The sequence below is a fragment of the Astyanax mexicanus genome, chromosome 1, assembly GCF_023375975.1.
Source record: "Astyanax mexicanus isolate ESR-SI-001 chromosome 1, AstMex3_surface, whole genome shotgun sequence".
NCBI lineage: Eukaryota > Metazoa > Chordata > Actinopteri > Characiformes > Acestrorhamphidae > Astyanax > Astyanax mexicanus.
This window is the reverse complement of record NC_064408.1, coordinates 109,852,545-109,869,790: the sequence shown is the minus strand read 5'-3', so window position 1 is coordinate 109,869,790 and position 17,246 is coordinate 109,852,545. Positions and strand designations below refer to the sequence as shown.

General features: G+C 44.1%; 39 non-coding genes across 39 annotated transcripts; all 39 read right to left on the bottom strand.

The window, feature by feature from the left end:
- Positions 1 to 263: 263 nt before the first annotated feature.
- Positions 264 to 336, bottom strand: trnat-ugu (transfer RNA threonine (anticodon UGU)). Its single transcript has one exon. It is a non-coding gene; the product is annotated as a tRNA-Thr (tRNA).
- A 258-nt stretch (positions 337 to 594) lies between these two features.
- trnat-ugu (transfer RNA threonine (anticodon UGU)) lies at positions 595 to 667 on the bottom strand. Its single transcript has one exon. It is a non-coding gene; the product is annotated as a tRNA-Thr (tRNA).
- Positions 668 to 746: 79 nt separating this feature from the next.
- trnat-ugu (transfer RNA threonine (anticodon UGU)) lies at positions 747 to 819 on the bottom strand. Its single transcript has one exon. It is a non-coding gene; the product is annotated as a tRNA-Thr (tRNA).
- Positions 820 to 1,099: 280 nt separating this feature from the next.
- On the bottom strand, positions 1,100 to 1,172 carry trnat-ugu (transfer RNA threonine (anticodon UGU)). Its single transcript has one exon. It is a non-coding gene; the product is annotated as a tRNA-Thr (tRNA).
- A 413-nt stretch (positions 1,173 to 1,585) lies between these two features.
- On the bottom strand, positions 1,586 to 1,658 carry trnat-ugu (transfer RNA threonine (anticodon UGU)). Its single transcript has one exon. It is a non-coding gene; the product is annotated as a tRNA-Thr (tRNA).
- A 278-nt stretch (positions 1,659 to 1,936) lies between these two features.
- Positions 1,937 to 2,009, bottom strand: trnat-ugu (transfer RNA threonine (anticodon UGU)). The gene has a single exon. It is a non-coding gene; the product is annotated as a tRNA-Thr (tRNA).
- A 437-nt stretch (positions 2,010 to 2,446) lies between these two features.
- trnat-ugu (transfer RNA threonine (anticodon UGU)) lies at positions 2,447 to 2,519 on the bottom strand. Its single transcript has one exon. It is a non-coding gene; the product is annotated as a tRNA-Thr (tRNA).
- Positions 2,520 to 2,624: 105 nt separating this feature from the next.
- Positions 2,625 to 2,697, bottom strand: trnat-ugu (transfer RNA threonine (anticodon UGU)). Its single transcript has one exon. It is a non-coding gene; the product is annotated as a tRNA-Thr (tRNA).
- Positions 2,698 to 2,803: 106 nt separating this feature from the next.
- On the bottom strand, positions 2,804 to 2,876 carry trnat-ugu (transfer RNA threonine (anticodon UGU)). The gene has a single exon. It is a non-coding gene; the product is annotated as a tRNA-Thr (tRNA).
- Positions 2,877 to 2,981: 105 nt separating this feature from the next.
- trnat-ugu (transfer RNA threonine (anticodon UGU)) lies at positions 2,982 to 3,054 on the bottom strand. Its single transcript has one exon. It is a non-coding gene; the product is annotated as a tRNA-Thr (tRNA).
- A 281-nt stretch (positions 3,055 to 3,335) lies between these two features.
- Positions 3,336 to 3,408, bottom strand: trnat-ugu (transfer RNA threonine (anticodon UGU)). Its single transcript has one exon. It is a non-coding gene; the product is annotated as a tRNA-Thr (tRNA).
- A 259-nt stretch (positions 3,409 to 3,667) lies between these two features.
- trnat-ugu (transfer RNA threonine (anticodon UGU)) lies at positions 3,668 to 3,740 on the bottom strand. Its single transcript has one exon. It is a non-coding gene; the product is annotated as a tRNA-Thr (tRNA).
- A 79-nt stretch (positions 3,741 to 3,819) lies between these two features.
- trnat-ugu (transfer RNA threonine (anticodon UGU)) lies at positions 3,820 to 3,892 on the bottom strand. The gene has a single exon. It is a non-coding gene; the product is annotated as a tRNA-Thr (tRNA).
- A 610-nt stretch (positions 3,893 to 4,502) lies between these two features.
- Positions 4,503 to 4,575, bottom strand: trnat-ugu (transfer RNA threonine (anticodon UGU)). The gene has a single exon. It is a non-coding gene; the product is annotated as a tRNA-Thr (tRNA).
- A 127-nt stretch (positions 4,576 to 4,702) lies between these two features.
- On the bottom strand, positions 4,703 to 4,775 carry trnat-ugu (transfer RNA threonine (anticodon UGU)). Its single transcript has one exon. It is a non-coding gene; the product is annotated as a tRNA-Thr (tRNA).
- A 127-nt stretch (positions 4,776 to 4,902) lies between these two features.
- On the bottom strand, positions 4,903 to 4,975 carry trnat-ugu (transfer RNA threonine (anticodon UGU)). Its single transcript has one exon. It is a non-coding gene; the product is annotated as a tRNA-Thr (tRNA).
- Positions 4,976 to 5,054: 79 nt separating this feature from the next.
- trnat-ugu (transfer RNA threonine (anticodon UGU)) lies at positions 5,055 to 5,127 on the bottom strand. The gene has a single exon. It is a non-coding gene; the product is annotated as a tRNA-Thr (tRNA).
- A 456-nt stretch (positions 5,128 to 5,583) lies between these two features.
- Positions 5,584 to 5,656, bottom strand: trnat-ugu (transfer RNA threonine (anticodon UGU)). Its single transcript has one exon. It is a non-coding gene; the product is annotated as a tRNA-Thr (tRNA).
- Positions 5,657 to 5,937: 281 nt separating this feature from the next.
- Positions 5,938 to 6,010, bottom strand: trnat-ugu (transfer RNA threonine (anticodon UGU)). Its single transcript has one exon. It is a non-coding gene; the product is annotated as a tRNA-Thr (tRNA).
- Positions 6,011 to 6,222: 212 nt separating this feature from the next.
- On the bottom strand, positions 6,223 to 6,295 carry trnat-ugu (transfer RNA threonine (anticodon UGU)). Its single transcript has one exon. It is a non-coding gene; the product is annotated as a tRNA-Thr (tRNA).
- A 105-nt stretch (positions 6,296 to 6,400) lies between these two features.
- On the bottom strand, positions 6,401 to 6,473 carry trnat-ugu (transfer RNA threonine (anticodon UGU)). The gene has a single exon. It is a non-coding gene; the product is annotated as a tRNA-Thr (tRNA).
- A 432-nt stretch (positions 6,474 to 6,905) lies between these two features.
- Positions 6,906 to 6,978, bottom strand: trnat-ugu (transfer RNA threonine (anticodon UGU)). The gene has a single exon. It is a non-coding gene; the product is annotated as a tRNA-Thr (tRNA).
- A 281-nt stretch (positions 6,979 to 7,259) lies between these two features.
- On the bottom strand, positions 7,260 to 7,332 carry trnat-ugu (transfer RNA threonine (anticodon UGU)). Its single transcript has one exon. It is a non-coding gene; the product is annotated as a tRNA-Thr (tRNA).
- A 279-nt stretch (positions 7,333 to 7,611) lies between these two features.
- Positions 7,612 to 7,684, bottom strand: trnat-ugu (transfer RNA threonine (anticodon UGU)). Its single transcript has one exon. It is a non-coding gene; the product is annotated as a tRNA-Thr (tRNA).
- Positions 7,685 to 8,121: 437 nt separating this feature from the next.
- Positions 8,122 to 8,194, bottom strand: trnat-ugu (transfer RNA threonine (anticodon UGU)). The gene has a single exon. It is a non-coding gene; the product is annotated as a tRNA-Thr (tRNA).
- A 79-nt stretch (positions 8,195 to 8,273) lies between these two features.
- trnat-ugu (transfer RNA threonine (anticodon UGU)) lies at positions 8,274 to 8,346 on the bottom strand. The gene has a single exon. It is a non-coding gene; the product is annotated as a tRNA-Thr (tRNA).
- A 279-nt stretch (positions 8,347 to 8,625) lies between these two features.
- On the bottom strand, positions 8,626 to 8,698 carry trnat-ugu (transfer RNA threonine (anticodon UGU)). Its single transcript has one exon. It is a non-coding gene; the product is annotated as a tRNA-Thr (tRNA).
- Positions 8,699 to 8,804: 106 nt separating this feature from the next.
- trnat-ugu (transfer RNA threonine (anticodon UGU)) lies at positions 8,805 to 8,877 on the bottom strand. Its single transcript has one exon. It is a non-coding gene; the product is annotated as a tRNA-Thr (tRNA).
- A 104-nt stretch (positions 8,878 to 8,981) lies between these two features.
- trnat-ugu (transfer RNA threonine (anticodon UGU)) lies at positions 8,982 to 9,054 on the bottom strand. Its single transcript has one exon. It is a non-coding gene; the product is annotated as a tRNA-Thr (tRNA).
- Positions 9,055 to 9,797: 743 nt separating this feature from the next.
- On the bottom strand, positions 9,798 to 9,870 carry trnat-ugu (transfer RNA threonine (anticodon UGU)). Its single transcript has one exon. It is a non-coding gene; the product is annotated as a tRNA-Thr (tRNA).
- Positions 9,871 to 9,975: 105 nt separating this feature from the next.
- Positions 9,976 to 10,048, bottom strand: trnat-ugu (transfer RNA threonine (anticodon UGU)). Its single transcript has one exon. It is a non-coding gene; the product is annotated as a tRNA-Thr (tRNA).
- Positions 10,049 to 10,153: 105 nt separating this feature from the next.
- Positions 10,154 to 10,226, bottom strand: trnat-ugu (transfer RNA threonine (anticodon UGU)). Its single transcript has one exon. It is a non-coding gene; the product is annotated as a tRNA-Thr (tRNA).
- A 413-nt stretch (positions 10,227 to 10,639) lies between these two features.
- trnat-ugu (transfer RNA threonine (anticodon UGU)) lies at positions 10,640 to 10,715 on the bottom strand. The gene has a single exon. It is a non-coding gene; the product is annotated as a tRNA-Thr (tRNA).
- Positions 10,716 to 10,821: 106 nt separating this feature from the next.
- Positions 10,822 to 10,894, bottom strand: trnat-ugu (transfer RNA threonine (anticodon UGU)). Its single transcript has one exon. It is a non-coding gene; the product is annotated as a tRNA-Thr (tRNA).
- A 282-nt stretch (positions 10,895 to 11,176) lies between these two features.
- trnat-ugu (transfer RNA threonine (anticodon UGU)) lies at positions 11,177 to 11,249 on the bottom strand. Its single transcript has one exon. It is a non-coding gene; the product is annotated as a tRNA-Thr (tRNA).
- A 253-nt stretch (positions 11,250 to 11,502) lies between these two features.
- On the bottom strand, positions 11,503 to 11,575 carry trnat-ugu (transfer RNA threonine (anticodon UGU)). The gene has a single exon. It is a non-coding gene; the product is annotated as a tRNA-Thr (tRNA).
- Positions 11,576 to 11,844: 269 nt separating this feature from the next.
- trnat-ugu (transfer RNA threonine (anticodon UGU)) lies at positions 11,845 to 11,917 on the bottom strand. Its single transcript has one exon. It is a non-coding gene; the product is annotated as a tRNA-Thr (tRNA).
- A 3,497-nt stretch (positions 11,918 to 15,414) lies between these two features.
- trnat-ugu (transfer RNA threonine (anticodon UGU)) lies at positions 15,415 to 15,487 on the bottom strand. The gene has a single exon. It is a non-coding gene; the product is annotated as a tRNA-Thr (tRNA).
- Positions 15,488 to 16,517: 1,030 nt separating this feature from the next.
- On the bottom strand, positions 16,518 to 16,590 carry trnat-cgu (transfer RNA threonine (anticodon CGU)). The gene has a single exon. It is a non-coding gene; the product is annotated as a tRNA-Thr (tRNA).
- Positions 16,591 to 17,246: the final 656 nt, after the last annotated feature.

Below are 17,246 nucleotides of genomic sequence, written 5' to 3'. Positions count from 1 at the left end.
GGTCTTGAGGTTTGAAAAAGACAACATTGCTGTCCCAAACTTCGCCATTCAGTTTTTGGCATGACTGCTTCCAAAAGAATCTTAAATGCACCAACTAGAATTGAACTCGCGACCCCTGGTTTACAAGACCAGTGCTCTAACTTCTGAGTTATCGAGCCCTGCCTGCTTGATACACTGGTCTTGGGCTTAAAACCAGACAACCTTGCGGTGCCAAACTAGGCCATGCTGTTTTTTTGGAACCACTGCCCCCAAAAGAATCACAAAGGCCCCAGCGAGAATTGAACTCGCGACCCCTGGTTTACAAGACCAGTGCTCTAACCTCTGAGCTATGGAGCCTTGCATTTTTAAAACGGACAACCTTGCTGTCCCAAACTTCTTCATTCAGTTTTTCAGCATGACGGCTCCCAATAGAATCTTAAATGCACCAACTAGAATTGAATTCGCGACCCTGGTTTACAAGATCAGTGCGCTAACGTCTGAGCTATTGAGCCCTGCCTGCTTGATCAACTGGTCTTTGGATTTAAACCAGACACCTTGTGGTCCCAAACTACAATAACCTGTTTTTTTGGCAGGACTGACCCAAAGTCAACTCAAAGGCCCCAGCGAGAATTTAACTCACGACCCCTGGTTTACAAGACCAGTGCTCTAACCTCTGAACTATGGAGCCCAGCCTTTTTAAACCACTTTTCGGTGCCAAACTTCAACATGGAGTTTCTTTGGCACCACTGCCCCCAAAAGAATCACAAAGGCCCCAGCGAGAATTGAACTCGCGACCCCTGGTTTACAAGACCAGTGCTCTAACCTCTGAGCTATGGTGCCTTGCATTTTTAAAATCACTGGTCTTGAGGTTTGAACAAGACAACATTGCTGTCCCAAACTTCAGCATTCAGTTTTCGGTATGACTGCTCCCAAAAGAATCTTAAATGCACCAACTAGAATTGAGCTCACGACCCCTGGTTTACAAGATCAGTAAGCTAACCTCTGAGCTATTGAGCGCTGCCTGCTTGATCGACTGGTCTTCGGGTTTAAACCAGACACCTTGCGGTCCCAAACTACAATAACCTGTTTTTTTGGCACGACTGACCCAAAATCAACGCAAAGGCCCCAGCGAGAATTGAACTCGCGACCCCTGGTTTACAAGACCAGTGCTCTAACCTCTGAGCTATGGAGCCTAGCCTTTTTAAAACACTTGTCCTGGGTTTTTAACCAGACAACATTGCGGTGCCAAACTTGGCCATGCTGTTTTTTTGGAACCACTGCCCCCAAAAGAATCACTAAGGCCCCAGCGAGAATTATACTCGCGACCCCTGGTATACAAGACCAGTGCTCTTACCTCTGAGCAATGGAGCCTTGCGTTTTTAAAACAGACAACCTTGCTGTCCCGAACTTCTTCATTCAGTTTTTCGGCATGACTGCTCCCAAAAGAATCTTAAATGCACCAACTAGAATTGAGTTCGCTGCCCCTGGTTTACAAGACCAGTGCTCTAACCTCTGAGCTATGGAGCCCAGCCTTTTTAAACCACTTTTCGGTGCCAAACTTCAACATGGAGTTTCTTTGGCACCACTGCCCCCAAAAGAATCACAAAGGCCCCAGCGAGAATTGAACTCGCGACCCTTGGTTTACAAGACCAGTGCTCTAACCTCTGAGCTATGGTGCCTTGCATTTTTAAATCACTGGTCTTGAGGTTTGAACAAGACAACATTGCTGTCCCAAACTTCAGCATTCAGTTTTCGGTATGACTGCTCCCAAAAGAATCTTAAATGCACCAACTAGAATTGAGCTCACGACCCCTGGTTTACAAGATCAGTAAGCTAACCTCTGAGCTATTGAGCGCTGCCTGCTTGATCGACTGGTCTTCGGGTTTAAACCAGACACCTTGCGGACCCAAACTACAAAAACCTGTTTTTTTGGCACGACTGACCCAAAATCAACGCAAGGCCCCAGCGAGAATTGAACTCGCGACCCCTGGTTTACAAGACCAGTGCTCTAACCTCTGAGCTATGGAGCCTAGCCTTTTTAAAACACTTGTCCTGGGTTTTTAACCAGACAACATTGCGGTGCCAAACTTGGCCATGCTGTTTTTTTGGAACCACTGCCCCCAAAAGAATCACTAAGGCCCCAGCGAGAATTATACTCGCTACCCCTGGTATACAAGACCAGTGCTCTTACCTCTGAGCAATGGAGCCTTGCGTTTTTAAAACAGACAACCTTGCTGTCCCGAACTTCTTCATTCAGTTTTTCGGCATGACTGCTCCCAAAAGAATCTTAAATGCACCAACTAGAATTGAGTTCGCTGCCCCTGGTTTACAAGATCAGTGCGCTAACGTCTGAGCTATTGAGCCCTGCCTGCTTGATCAACTGGTCTTTGGATTTAAACCAGACACCTTGTGGTCCCAAACTACAATAACCTGTTTTTTTGGCAGGAATGACCCAAAGTCAACGCAAAGGCCCCAGCGAGAATTGAACTCACGACCACTGGTTTACAAGACCAGTGCTCTAACCTCTGAGCTATGGAGCCCAGCCTTTCTAAACCACTTGTCCTGGGTTTTTAACCAGACAACCTTTCGGTGCCAAACTTGGACATGGCGTTTCTTTGGCACCACTGTCCCCAAAAGAATCGAGAAGGCCCCAGTGAGAATTGAACTCGCGACGCCTGGTTTACAAGACCAGTGCTCTAACCTCTGAGCTATGGAGCCCAGCCTTATTAAACCACTTGTCCTGGGTTTTTAACCAGACAACCTTGCGGTCCCAAAATAAATGCATAATCTTTTTTCAACACAACTGATGTCAAAAGCATCTTAAAGGCTCCAGAGAGAATTGAACTCACGACCCCTGGTTTACAAGACCAGTGCTCTAACCTCTGAGCTATGGAGCCCAGCCTTTTTAAACCACTTGTCCTGGGTTTTTAACCAGACAACCTTGCGGTGCCAAACTTGGACATGCTATTTTTTTGGCACCACTGTTCCCAAAAGAATCACAAAGGCCCCAGCGAGAATTGAACTCGCGACCCCTGGTTTACAAGACCAGTGCTCTAACCTCTGAGCTATGGAGCCTTGCCTTTTTAAAACACTGGTCTTGAGGTTTGAAAAAGACAACATTGCTGTCCCAAACTTCGCCATTCAGTTTTTGGCATGACTGCTTCCAAAAGAATCTTAAATGCACCAACTAGAATTGAACTCGCGACCCCTGGTTTACAAGACCAGTGCTCTAACTTCTGAGTTATCGAGCCCTGCCTGCTTGATGCACTGGTCTTGGGCTTAAAACCAGACAACCTTGCGGTGCCAAACTAGGCCATGCTGTTTTTTTGGAACCACTGCCCCCAAAAGAATCACAAAGGCCCCAGCGAGAATTGAACTCGCGACCCCTGGTTTACAAGACCAGTGCTCTAACCTCTGAGCTATGGAGCCTTGCATTTTTAAAACAGACAACCTTGCTGTCCCGAACTTCTTCATTCAGTTTTTCGGCATGACTGCTCCCAAAAGAATCTTAAATGCACCAACTAGAATTGAATTCGCGGCCCCTGGTTTACAAGATCAGTGCGCTAACGTCTGAGCTATTGAGCCCTGCCTGCTTGATCAACTGGTCTTTGGATTTAAACCAGACACCTTGTGGTCCCAAACTACAATAACCTGTTTTTTTGGCAGGACTGACCCAAAGTCAACGCAAAGCCCCCAGCGAGAATTGAACTCACGACCCCTGGTTTACAAGACCAGTGCTCTAACCTCTGAGCTATGGAGCCCAGCCTTTTTAAACCACTTTTCGGTGCCAAACTTCAACATGGAGTTTCTTTGGCACCACTGCCCCCAAAAGAATCACAAAGGCCCCAGCGAGAATTGAACTCGCGACCCCTGGTTTACAAGACCAGTGCTCTAACGTCTGAGCTATGGAGCCTTGCCTTTTTAAAACACTGGTCTTGAGGTTTGAAAAAGACAACATTGCTGTCCCAGACTTCGCCATTCAGTTTTTGGCATGACTGCTTCCAAAAGAATCTTAAATGCACCAACTAGATTTGAACTCGCGACCCCTGGTTTACAAGACCAGTGCTCTTACTTCTGAGTTATCGAGCCCTGCCTGCTTGATACACTGGTCTTGGGCTTAAAACCAGACATCCCTGCGGTTCCAAACTACAACTACTCTTTTTTTGGCACAACTGACCCAATACCAATGTAAAGTCCCCAGCGAGAATTTAACTCACCACTCCTAGTTTACAAGACCAGTGCGCTAACCTCTGAGCTACGGAGCCAAGCCTTTTGAAAACACTGGTCTTGGGGTTTAAACCAGTCCAAAAATAAAAACATAATCTTTTTTTCAACACAACTGATCTCAAAAGCATCTTAAAGGCCCCAGCGTGAATTGAATTCGCGAACCCTGGTTTACAAGACCAGTGCTATGGAGCCCAGTCTCTTTAAACCCCTTGTCCTGGGTTTTTAACCAGACAACCTTTCGGTGCCAAACGTTGATATGGTGTTTTTTGGCACCACTGCCCCCAAAAGAATCACAAAGGCCCCAGCGAGAATTGAACTCACGACCCCTGGTTTACAAGACCAGTGCTCTAACCTCTGAGCTATGGAGCCCAGCCTTTTTAAACCACTTGTCCTGGGTTTTTAACCCACTTGTCCTGGGTTTTTAACCAGACAACCTTTCGGTGCCAAACTTCAACATGGAGTTTCTTTGGCACCACTGCCCCCAAAAGAATCACAAAGGCCCCAGCGAGAATTGAACTCGCGACCCCTGGTTTACAAGACCAGTGTTCTAACCTCTGAGCTATGGAGCCCAGCCTTTTTAAACCACTTGTCCTGGGTTTTTAACCAACTTGTCCTGGGTTTTTAACCAGACAACCTTTGGGTGCCAAACTTCAACATGGAGTTTCTTTGGCACCACTGCCCCCAAAAGAATCACAAAGGCCCCAGCGATAATTGAACTCGCGACCCCTGGTTTACAAGACCAGTGCTCTAACCTCTGAGCTATGGAGCCCAGCCTGTTTAAATCACTTTTCGGTGCCAAACTTCAACATGGAGTTTCTTTGGCACCAGTGCCCCCAAAAGAATCACAAAGGCCCCAGCGAGAATTGAACTCGCGACCCCTGGTTTACAAGACCAGTGCTCTAACGTCTGAGCTATGGAGCCTTGCATTTTTAAAACACTGGTCTTGAGGTTTGAACAAGACAACATTGCTGTCCCAAACTTCGGCATTCAGTTTTCGGTATGACTGCTCCCAAAAGAATCTTAAATGCACCAACTAGAATTGATCTCACGACCCCTGGTTTACAAGATCAGTGCGCTAGCCTCTGAGCTATTGAGCCCTGCCTGCTTGATCGACTGGTCTTCGGGTTTAAACCAGATACCTTGCGGTCCCAAACTACAATAACCTGTTTTTTTAGCACGACTGACCCAAAATCAACGCAAAGGCCCAGCGAGATATGAACTCGCGAACCCTGGTTTACAAAACCAGTGCTCTAACCTCTGAGTTTTTGAGCCCAGCCTTTTTAAACCACTTGTCCTGGGTTTTTAACCAGACAACCTTGCGGTGCCAAACTTGGAAATGCTATTTTTTTGGCACCACTGCCCCCAAAAGAATCACAAAGGCCCCAGCGAGAATTGAACTCGCGACCCCTGGTTTACAAGACCAGTGCTCTAACCTCTGAGCTATGGAGCCTTGCCATTTTAAAACGCTGGTCTTGAGGTTTGAAAAAGACAACATTGCTGTCCCAAACTTCGCCATTCAGTTTTTGGCATGACTGCTTCCAAAAGAATCTTAAATGCACCAACTAGAATTGAACTCGCGACCCCTGGTTTACAAGACCAGTGCTCTAACTTCTGAGTTATCGAGCCCTGCCTGCTTGATACACTGATCTTGGGCTTAAAACCATACATCTTTGCGGTTCCAAACTACAATAACCTCTTTTTTTGGCACCACTGCCCCCAAAAGAATCATAAAGGCCCCAGCGAGAATTGAACTCGCGACCCCTGGTTTACAAGACCAGTGCTCTAACCTCTGAGCTATGGAGCCCAGCCTTTTTAAACCACTTGTCCTGGGTTTTTAACCAGGCAACCTTGCGGTGCCAAACTTGGACAGCCCTACAAGACCAGTGCTCTAACCTCTGAGCTATGGAGCCAAGCCTTATTAAACCACTTGTCCTGGGTTTTTAACTAGACAACCTTGCGGTCCCAAAATAAATGCATAATCTTTTTTCAACACAACTGATGCCAAAAGCATCTTAAAGGCTCCAGAGAGAATTGAACTCACGACCCCTGGTTTACAAGACCAGTGCTCTAACCTCTGAGCTATGGAGCCCAGCCTTTTTAAACCACTTGTCCTGGGTTTTTAACCAGACAACCTTTGGGTGCCAAACTTCAACATGGAGTTTCTTTGGCACCACTGCCCCCAAAAGAATCACAAAGGCCCCAGCGAGAATTGAACTCGCGACCCCTGGTTTACAAGACCAGTGCTCTAACCTCTGAGCTATGGAGCCCAGCCTTTTTAAACCACTTTTCGGTGCCAAACTTCAACATGGAGTTTCTTTGGCACCACTGCCCCCAAAAGAATCACAAAGGCCCCAGCGAGAATTGAGCTCGCCACCCCTGGTTTACAAGATCAGTGCGCTAACCTCTGAGCTATTGAGCCCTGCCTGCTTGATCGACTGGTCTTCGGGTTTAAACCAGATACCTTGCGGTCCCAAACTACAATAACCTGTTTTTTTAGCACGACTGACCCAAAATCAACGCAAAGGCCCAGCGAGATATGAACTCGCGAACCCTGGTTTACAAAACCAGTGCTCTAACCTCTGAGCTATGGAGCCCAGCCTTTTTAAACCACTTGTCCTGGGTTTTTAACCAGACAACCTTGCGGTGCCAAACTTGGAAATGCTATTTTTTTGGCACCACTGCCCCGAAAAAAATCACAAAGGCCCCAGCGAGAATAGAACTCGCGACCCCTGGTTTACAAGACCAGTGCTCTAACCTCTGAGCTATGGAGCCTTGCCTTTTTCAAACACTGGTCTTGAGGTTTGAAAAAGACAACATTGCTGTCCCAAACTTCGCCATTCAGTTTTTGGCATGACTGCTTCCAAAAGAATCTTAAATGCACCAACTAGAATTGAACTCGCGACCCCTGGTGCACAAGACCAGTGCTCTAACTTCTGAGTTATCGAGCCCTGCCTGCTTGATACACTGGTCTTGGGCTTAAAACCAGACATCTTTGCGGTTCCAAACTACAATAACCTCTTTTTTTGGCACCACTGCCCCGAAAAGAATCATAAAGGCCCCAGCGAGAATTGAACTCGCGACCCCTGGTTTACAAGACCAGTGCTCTAACCTCTGAGCTACGGAGCCTTGCATTTTTAAATCACTGGTCTTGAGGTTTGAACAACACAACATTGCTGTCCCAAACTTCAGCATTCAGTTTTCGGTATGACTGCTCCCAAAAGAATCTTAAATGCACCAACTAGAATTGAGCTCACGACCCCTGGTTTACAAGATCAGTAAGCTAACCTCTGAGCTATTGAGCCCTGCCTGCTTGATCGACTGGTCTTCGGGTTTAAACCAGACACCTTGCGGTCCCAAACTACAATAACCTGTTTTTTTGGCACGACTGACCCAAAATCAACGCAAAGGCCCCAGCGAGAATTGAACTCGCGACCCCTGGTTTACAAGACCAGTGCTCTAACCTCTGAGCTATGGAGCCTAGCCTTTTTAAAACACTTGTCCTGGGTTTTTAACCAGACAACATTGCGGTGCCAAACTTGGCCATGCTGTTTTTTTGGAACCACTGCCCCCAAAAGAATCACTAAGGCCCCAGCGAGAATTATACTCGCGACCCCTGTTATACAAGACCAGTGCTCTTACCTCTGAGCAATGGAGCCTTGCGTTTTTAAAACAGACAACCTTGCTGTCCCGAACTTCTTCATTCAGTTTTTCGGCATGACTGCTCCCAAAAGAATCTTAAATGCACCAACTAGAATTGAGTTCGCAGCCCCTGGTTTACAAGATCAGTGCGCTAACGTCTGAGCTATTGAGCCCTGCCTGCTTGATCAACTGGTCTTTGGATTTAAACCAGACACCTTGTGGTCCCAAACTACAATAACCTGTTTTTTTGGCAGGACTGACCCAAAGTCAACGCAAAGGCCCCAGCGAGAATTGAACTCACGACCCCTGGTTTACAAGACCAGTGCTCTAACCTCTGAGCTATGGAGCCCAGCCTTTTTATACCACTTTTCGGTGCCAAACTTCAACATGGAGTTTCTTTGGCACCACTGCCCCCAATAGAATCACAAAGGCCCCAGCGAGAATTGAACTCGCGACCCCTGGTTTACAAGACCAGCGCTCTAACCTCTGAGCTATGGAGCCTTGCATTTTTAAAACACTGGTCTTGAGGTTTGAACAAGACAACATTGCTGTCCCAAACTTCAGCATTCAGTTTTCGGTATGACTGCTCCCAAAAGAATCTTAAATGCACCAACTAGAATTGAGCTCGCGACCCCTGGTTTACAAGATCAGTGCGCTAACCTCTGAGCTATTGAGCCCTGCCTGCTTGATCGACTGGTCTTCGGGTTTAAACCAGACACCTTGCGGTCCCAAACTACAATAACCTGTTTTTTTAGCACGAATGCCCCAAAATCAACGCAAAGGCCCCAGCGAGAATTGAACTCGCGACGCCTGGTTTACAAGACCAGTGCTCTAACCTCTGAGCTATGGAGCCCAGCCTTTTTAAAACACTTGTCCTGGGTTTTTAACCAGACAACCTTAAGGTCCCAAAATAAATGCATAATCTTTTTTCAACACAACTGATGTCAAAAGCATCTTAAAGGCTCCAGAGAGAATAAAACTCACGACCCCTGGTTTACAAGACCAGTGCTCTAACCTCTGAGCTATGGAGCCCAGCCTTTTTAAACCACTTGTCCTGGGTTTTTAACCAGACAACCTTTCGGTGCCAAACTTCAACATGGAGTTTCTTTGGCACCACTGCCCCAAAAGAATCACAAAGGCCCCAGCGAGAATTGAACTCGCGACCCCTGGTTTACAAGACCAGTGCTCTAACCTCTGAGCTATGGTGCCTTGCATTTTTAAAACACTGGTCTTGAGGTTTGAAAAAGACAAAGTTTGCTGTCCCAAACTTCGCCATTCAGTTTTTGGCATGACTGCTTCCAAAAGAATCTTAAATGCACCAACTAGAATTGAACTCGCGACCCCTGGTTTACAAGACCAGTGCTCTAACTTCTGAGTTATCGGACCCTGCCTGCTTGATACACTGGTCTTGGGCTTAAAACCAGACATCCTTGCGGTTCCAAACTACAACTACTCTTTTTTTGGCACAACTGACCCAATACCAATGTAAAGTCCCCAGCGAGAATTGAACTCACGACTCCTAGTTTACAAGACCAGTGCGCTAACCTCTGAGCTACGGAGCCAAGCCTTTTGAAAACACTGGTCTTGGGGTTTAAACCAGTCCAAAAATAAAAACATAATCTTTTTTTCAACACAACTGATCTCAAAAGCACCTTAAAGGCACCAGCGTGAATTGAATTCGCGAACCCTGGTTTACAAGACCAGTGCTATGGAGCCCAGTCTCTTTAAACCCCTTGTCCTGGGTTTTTAACCAGACAACCTTTCGGTGCCAAACGTTGATATGGCGTTTTTTGGCACCACTGCCCCCAAAAGAATCACAAAGGCCCCAGCCAGATTTGAACTCGCAACCCCTGGTTTACAAGACCAGTGCTCTAACTTTTGAGCTATGGAGCCCAGCCTTTTTAAACCGCTTGTTCTTGTTTCTGGCACCACTGCCCCCAAAAGTCTCACAAAGGCCCCAGCGAGAATTGAACTCGCGACCCCTGGTTTACAAGACCACTGCTCTAACCTCTGAGCTATGGAGCCTTGCACTTTTTAAACACTGGTCTTGAGGTTTGAACAAGACAACATTGCTGTCCAAAAATAAAAACATAATCTTTTTCAACACAACTGATCTCAAAAGCACCTCAAAGGCCCCAGCGAGAATTGAACTCGCGACCCCTGGTTTACACGACCAGTGCTCTAAGCTCTGAGCTATGGAGCCTTGCCTTTTTAAACAACTTGTCCTGGGTTTTTAACCAGACAACCTTTCGGTGCCAAACTTGGACATGGGGTTTCTTTGGCACCACTGCCCCCAAAAGAATCACAAAGGCCCCAGCGAGAATTGAACTCGCGACCCCTGGTTTACAAGACCAGTGCTCTAACCTCTGAGCTATGGAGCCTTGCATTTTTAAAACACTGGTCTTGAGGTTTGAACAAGACAACATTGCTGTCCCAAACTTCAGCATTCAGTTTTCGGTATGACTGCTCCCAAAAGAATCTTAAATGCACCAACTAGAATTGAGCTCGCGACCCCTGGTTTACAAGATCAGTGCGCTAACCTCTGAGCTATTGAGCCCTGCCTGCTTGATCGACTGGTCTTCGGGTTTAAACCAGACACCTTGCGGTCCCAAACTACAAAGGCCCCAGCGAGAATTGAACTCGCGACCCCTGGTTTACAAAACCAGTGCTCTAACCTCTGAGTTTTTGAGCCCAGCCTTTTTAAACCACTTGTCCTGGGTTTTTAACCAGACAACCTTTCGGTGCCAAACTTGGACATGGCGTTTCTTTGGCACCACTGCCCCCAAAAGAATCACGAATGCCCCAGCGAGAATTGAACTCGCGACGCCTGGTTTACAAGACCAGTGCTCTAACCTCTGAGCTATGGAGCCCAGCCTTTTTAAACCACTTGTCCTGGGTTTTTAACCAGACAACCTTGCGGTCCCAAAATAAATGCATAATCTTTTTTCAACACAACTGATGTCAAAAGCATCTTAAAGGCTCCAGAGAGAATTGAACTCACGACCCCTGGTTTACAAGACCAGTGCTCTAACCTCTGAGCTATGGAGCCCAGCCTTTTTAAACCACTTGTCCTGGGTTTTTAACCAGACAACCTTGCGGTCCCAAAATAAATGCATAATCTTTTTTCAACACAACTGATGTCAAAAGCATCTTAAAGGCTCCAGAGAGAATTGAACTCACGACCCCTGGTTTACAAGATCAGTGCGCTAACCTCTGAGCTATTGTGCCCTGCCTGCTTGATCGACTGGTCTTCGGGTTTAAACCAGACACCTTGCGATCCCAAACTACAATAACCTGTTTTTTTGGCAAGACTGACCCAAAATCAACGCAAAGGCCCCAGCGAGAATTGAACTCGCGACCCCTGGTTTACAAGACCAGTGCTCTAACCTCTGAGCTATGGAGCCTAGCCTTTTTAAAACACTTGTCCTGGGTTTTTAACCAGACAACATTGCGGTGCCAAACTTGGCCATGCTGTTTTTTTGGAACCACTGCCCCCAAAAGAATCACTAAGGAGTATACAAGACCAGTGCTCTTACCTCTGAGCTATGGAGCCCCGCCTTTGGAAAACACTGGTCTTTGGGTTTAAACCAGACAACCTTGCTGTCCTGAACTTCTTTGTTCTGTTTTTCGGCATGACTGTTCCCAAAAGAATCTTAAATGCCCCAGCAAGAATTGAACTTGCGACCCCTGGTTTACAAGAACAGTGCTCTAACCTCTGAGCTATGGAGCCTTGCATTTTTAAAACACTGGTCTTGGGGTTTGAACAAGACAACCTTGCTGTCCCAAACTTCGGTATGCAGTTTTTTTGGCATGACTGCTCCCAAAAGAACTTTAATGCCCCAGCGAGAATTTAACTCGGAACCCCTGGTTTACAAGACCTGTGCTCTATCCTCTGAGATACTGATCCACTGGTCTTTGGGTTTAAACCAGACAACCAGTTTGCGGTCTCAAACTACAATAACCTGTTTTATTGACACGACTGACCCAATATCAACGCAAAGGCCCCAATGAGAATTGAACTTGCGACCCCTGGTTTACAAGACCAGTGCTCTAACCTCTGAGCTATGGAGCCCCACCTTTTGAAAACACTGGTCTTGGGGTTTAAACCAGACAACCTTGCGGTCCCAAAATAAAGGCATAATCTTTTTCAACACAATTGCTCTCAAAATCATCTTAAAGACCCCAGCGAGAATTCAACTTGCAACCCCTGGTTTATTAGACCAGTGGTCTAACCTCTGATCTATGGAGCCCTGCCTATTTTTTCCACTAGTCTTGGGGATTACACCAGACAACCTTGCGGTCCCAAACTAATGTGTCCCATTTTTTTCTGCACGAATACCCCAAAAGCATCGCACAGGCCCCAGCTAGAATTGAACTCTTGACCGTTGTTTTCCAAGAACACTGCTCTACCCTCTGAGCCATAGAGCCCTCTCTGATTCAGCCGCTTGTCTGCGGGTTTAAACCAGACAACCTTGCGGTCCAAAACAAAGGTATAATATTTTTCCAACACCACTGCTCTTGAAAGCATCCTAAACGCCGCAGCGAGAATTGAACTCTTGATCCCTGGTTTACAAGGCCAGGGCTTTAACCTCTGAGCTATGGAGGCCTGTCTTTTTAAGACACTTGTCTTGAGCTTTGAACCAGAATACCTTGCTGTCCCAAACTACAGTATCCTGTTTTTTTGGCACGACTGCCCCCAAAAGCATCTTAAAAGCCCCAGGAGAATTGAACTCGCGACGCCTGGTTTACAAGACCAGTGCTCTAACCCTGGAGCCCTGCCTGTTTCAGCCACTGGTCTGCGAGTTTAAACCAGACAACCTTGCGGTACCAAACAAAGGTATCATCTTTTTTCAACACCACTGCTCTCAAAAGCATCCTAAAGGCCCCACCGCGAATTGAACTTGTGATCCCAGGTTTACAAGACCAGTGCTCTAACTTTTGGAGCCCTCTTTCTTTAAGCCACTGGTCTGCAAGTTTAAACCAGACAACCTTGCAGTCCCAATCAATGTTGTCATCTTTTTCCAACTCGACTGCTCTGGAAAGCATCGCAAATGCCCCAGCGAATTGAACTCGCAACTTCTGGTTTACAAGACAAGTGCTCTAACCTCTGAGCTATAAGGCCCTGTGAGATAAAGCCACTGGACTTGGGGTTTGAACCAGACAACCTTGCAGTACCAAACCTAAGTATCCTTTTTTTTGGCACGACTGCCCCCAAAAGCATATCAAGAGCCCCAGCAAGAATTTAACTCACTGCCCCTGCTTTACAAGACCAGTGCTCTAACCTCTGAGCTATAAGGCCCTGCCAATTTAAAACACTGTCTCGTGTCATTATACAAGTATGCTACCTAAATGGTACCACACTTAGCCATTTGTCATTCTGCATAGTTTTACTGATTTGCAGTAAATCATTAGTGCACATTAGGCTCAGTCTTCTCATTTGATGTCTTATATTCTACATGGAGTACCTTGGGCTGTTGTGTGCTCAGTTTACATTGGTGTACACTAAGGATGTGCAGTACTAGCACAAGCACATGGGGCTGTTTTACATTTAAACACTTATCAACTTCTGTGGTTGGTGGATAGGCAGAAATTGGGAGAACTGGCCTACACACTGATGCTGGTATTGGGATTTTAACTAGACAACTTTCCGTCTTCCATTTTTTCTGCACTACTGCCCCCAAAAGCATCTCAAAGGCCCCAGCGAGAATTGAACTACCCCTTGTTTACAAGACCAGTGTGCTAACCTCTGAGCTATGGATCCCTGTCTGACTCAAATACTCAAATCGTTAGTGCTACATTAGGCTCAGCCTTCTCATTTGATGACTTATATTCCACATGGACTAGCTCAGGCTGATGTTTGCACTTAGTTGACATTGGTATCAACTATGTACGGCACTAGAACAAGTGCATGAGGCTGTTTTACATTTAAGTACTTTGCAACTGCTGTGGTTAGTAAAGAAGCTGGTGGAATTGAACGCATGACCCCTGCTTTATAAGGCCAGCACTCTAACCACTGAGTTATGGAGCACTGCAGGTAGAGGTGAAAGCTCTGTGTAATCATAAAGGTGTCTCTCTATCACCGAGATAAAACCACACCTAAGAGATTTGGCAGGAAAAACACATGGCAGTACTCAGGCTCATCTGTACATATTTTTGTTTGTTATTTGTAAGTAAGCTTATGATTTCTGTACTCAAACTTTTACTACACATGATGATTTCTGGACCTCATCAATCCCAACAATGCAATTTTCTCTGTGTTGCAGTCAGGGAATCATTATTGTTCTATGAAGACAATGAAAGAAAGGATCCGTAAAAATGACTTCCTACTGACCGTTATCATTATCATACACATCCAGGGCTTTGCACTGAACACAAATCACTTAGAAGTGTTATTACCTCATGCTCAGTTGCTCAGCAATATGGTGTACTGTTACTTTACTAAGTTAATGGCCAGCATTGTTTTATTCAACAAAGCGTATGAATAGTCCTATTCATAGTCTTATTTATAGAATAGTATAAATTTATATTGTGTTGTTTTGCAGAAGTGTGATGTTTAGAGTCATCAGGAAGCTTTTTGTGATGGTCAGCACCCCGTTACTGTGAAACTGTAAAAAAAAATCAAAAATATATTATTTTGTCTGGCATAATAGTTGAACAAAACATGTTTTATTAATCTGTCTTTATGGCCAATGGGTTCAGTTTTATGCAGTACTTAACTTGCTGTCCTTAAATGTTATGTATGTACAAACATGAGGTAATAAAATGGATGACCACACACACACCAAGATGCAACATTTCTGAAACCTATATTTGTTTTTGTTGAGAAAATGAGATGAGTGCTGCAATTATTTTCATGTTAAACAAAATTTATATTAAATAGCATTTTCAGTGAAAAATATGTATATATACGTATATATACAATGTTATATACATCATATATAATATTAGATACTTTCTATATATATATAAAACATAAAAAGTAACTGTTGAATCATGATTCAACAGTTACTTACTTAGCAACATTGGAGCAATTAAAACAAAAATAATTGCAACAGAAATCAGCGAGAGACCACAGTGTATATTTCAACGTATATCTCAAGTAAACAACTTTCCAGATGTTTGCACTGTGTCATTATGAGGGAATCACGAGGGACAAAACCACACCTAACCAATGTTGTGTATTATTAATTAATTATAAATGTGTATTATTAATGTTGTTAATATTATGTATTGTGTATTTTGTATGTTTTATTTTATGCTTATTTTGCACTTTCTAAGGTGTCCTTGAGTGAATGAAAGGTGCCTGAAATAAAATGTATTATTATTATTATTATTATTATTATTATTATTATTATTATTATACCATAGGAAAATAAATCCTATTGGCATTTATAATATACACACATAAACAGTATAGATTTATATCTACATATATCTAGAGGATATCCTGTATATAGGTAAAGTCTCAATGTGTATTGTGCTGCTTTTTGTAGTATTTTGAGAATCCTGACTAAGATACAGAACACGGTTATCCTTGAGACAAGACGCCGTATAAAAAAAGTTGCTTATAGGCCCCAGCGAGAATTGAACTCGCGACCCCTGGTTTACAAGACCAGTGCTCTAACCACTGAGCTATGGAGCCCTGATTAACAAGTAGATCATCATGTGTCATTATAAACTGTTACTGAAGTTAGCCACACCTAGGATGTCTAGGCAAGCAGCTGTATCCTACTAAGTGGTATATTTGCATTTGTTCTACCTGTTGTGAAAGGTACTGGCTATAATTCCCTTTTCACTGAAGCTTAAACATTAATACTGATATTCTAAATGTCATGGAACAGTGCAGTGACCTGAAGAATGTTGCCTCCTGTTTAAAATTAGTCGCTTGTTGTTTGCATTCACAATTATAATGTCAATCATTTTCAGCAACTGCACTGTCCACTGTGAGTGGTAATGCCTCTGTGGTTCACTGTGTATTCTTTGTACACATGTGACATTGTGAATCGAGGAATGTTATATAGCAGCACAATTTGGGAAAGGGAATGTCAGATCAGTCTGACACCCACTATCAGAGCTCCAATAATTTGCATCACCTTGCCATGTGCACACTAGCCATTGGTTTGCTCCACTCACAAGATAACCCCTCACGACTTATGCAGGTGTTTCCAAGCTGAGCACTTCATAATCAATAATCCCGTGATTGCAGGCATGTTCTTGTTGTTGCAAGCTAATATTCTTATATGTATCCGATGGGAAACAAGTTTTAGAAACAATTCTGAGACCATTGGGAAGTGTGTAATTCTGAGGATCTTAAAAAGAAATATGTGTAAACAGAAAGACAGTGCTAAACAACATGCTGCTCACATTGCAAAGGCATGACTGTGGAAGAAGAGGGTTTGGTTACTAGACTGGCTGCAGGTCTGACCTATCCTCAGTACTATACCTAGAATGGCAACTGGGATAGACCATCACCCAATGGGAACACAGTGTATTGTGGTTAGACAAATCTGAAATGTAGTGTTATTTTATGTTTTTTTGTCGGTAGCATTGATACAGAAAAGTGTGTTAAAAGTCTTAGAGCAGTACATACTAAATTGAAGTCAACATCGTTTGCATGTGACCTACAACTAAATCTTTAGCTTACTTTTTTCTGGAGTTTAAAGGAATATCTAAGGCCCCAGCGAGAATTGAACTCGCGACCCCTGGTTTACGAGACCAGTGCTCTAACCACTGAGCTATGGAGCCCCAGCTGTGCAGCAAAGTATCATGTGTTGTAGTAAAGTTTACCTAATTCAACCACACCCACAACACCTGGACACACAGCTACATCCTACTGAACTACTGTAGTAGAATTATGGGTTTATTTAATATGTTAAAACAAGTTATTGGATGTATTTCAATTAAAGAGTGAGCATTTAAATGTTGTATTCTTACTAGCAGCTGAAATGCAGTGATTAGAGTAAAAAAGTTATGAGTTTTTCTCATTAATCCTGATGAATCTGAATGACAATAATGAGACAAAAGTTAGAGGGAGAAAAGTTAATTATATAGAAACATCCCAGACTATCAAAAAACTGTAAATAACTGGCATGCATACAGCCGTAACAAGATCAGTCAGATCAAAAATATGTTCAGAGACACAAATAAAGATATTTAGGTCTTTTACTCACAAAACTGTTCATAATCTGTTTCTGAAACTTAACCCCAACAAAATCTTTATAAAGAACAGATGGTTCCACACCAGATGCACTGTTTAAGGCTGGCCTTCTGGGTGTTCAAAGAGACCAGATTTAGAAAAAATTAGAGATCATTGGGAAGTCTGTAATACTGAGAAAATTTGTGTAAATAAGTTTACTTATATTTTATAGAAATATATATTACTCAGTGTAGCTAAGCCAAGT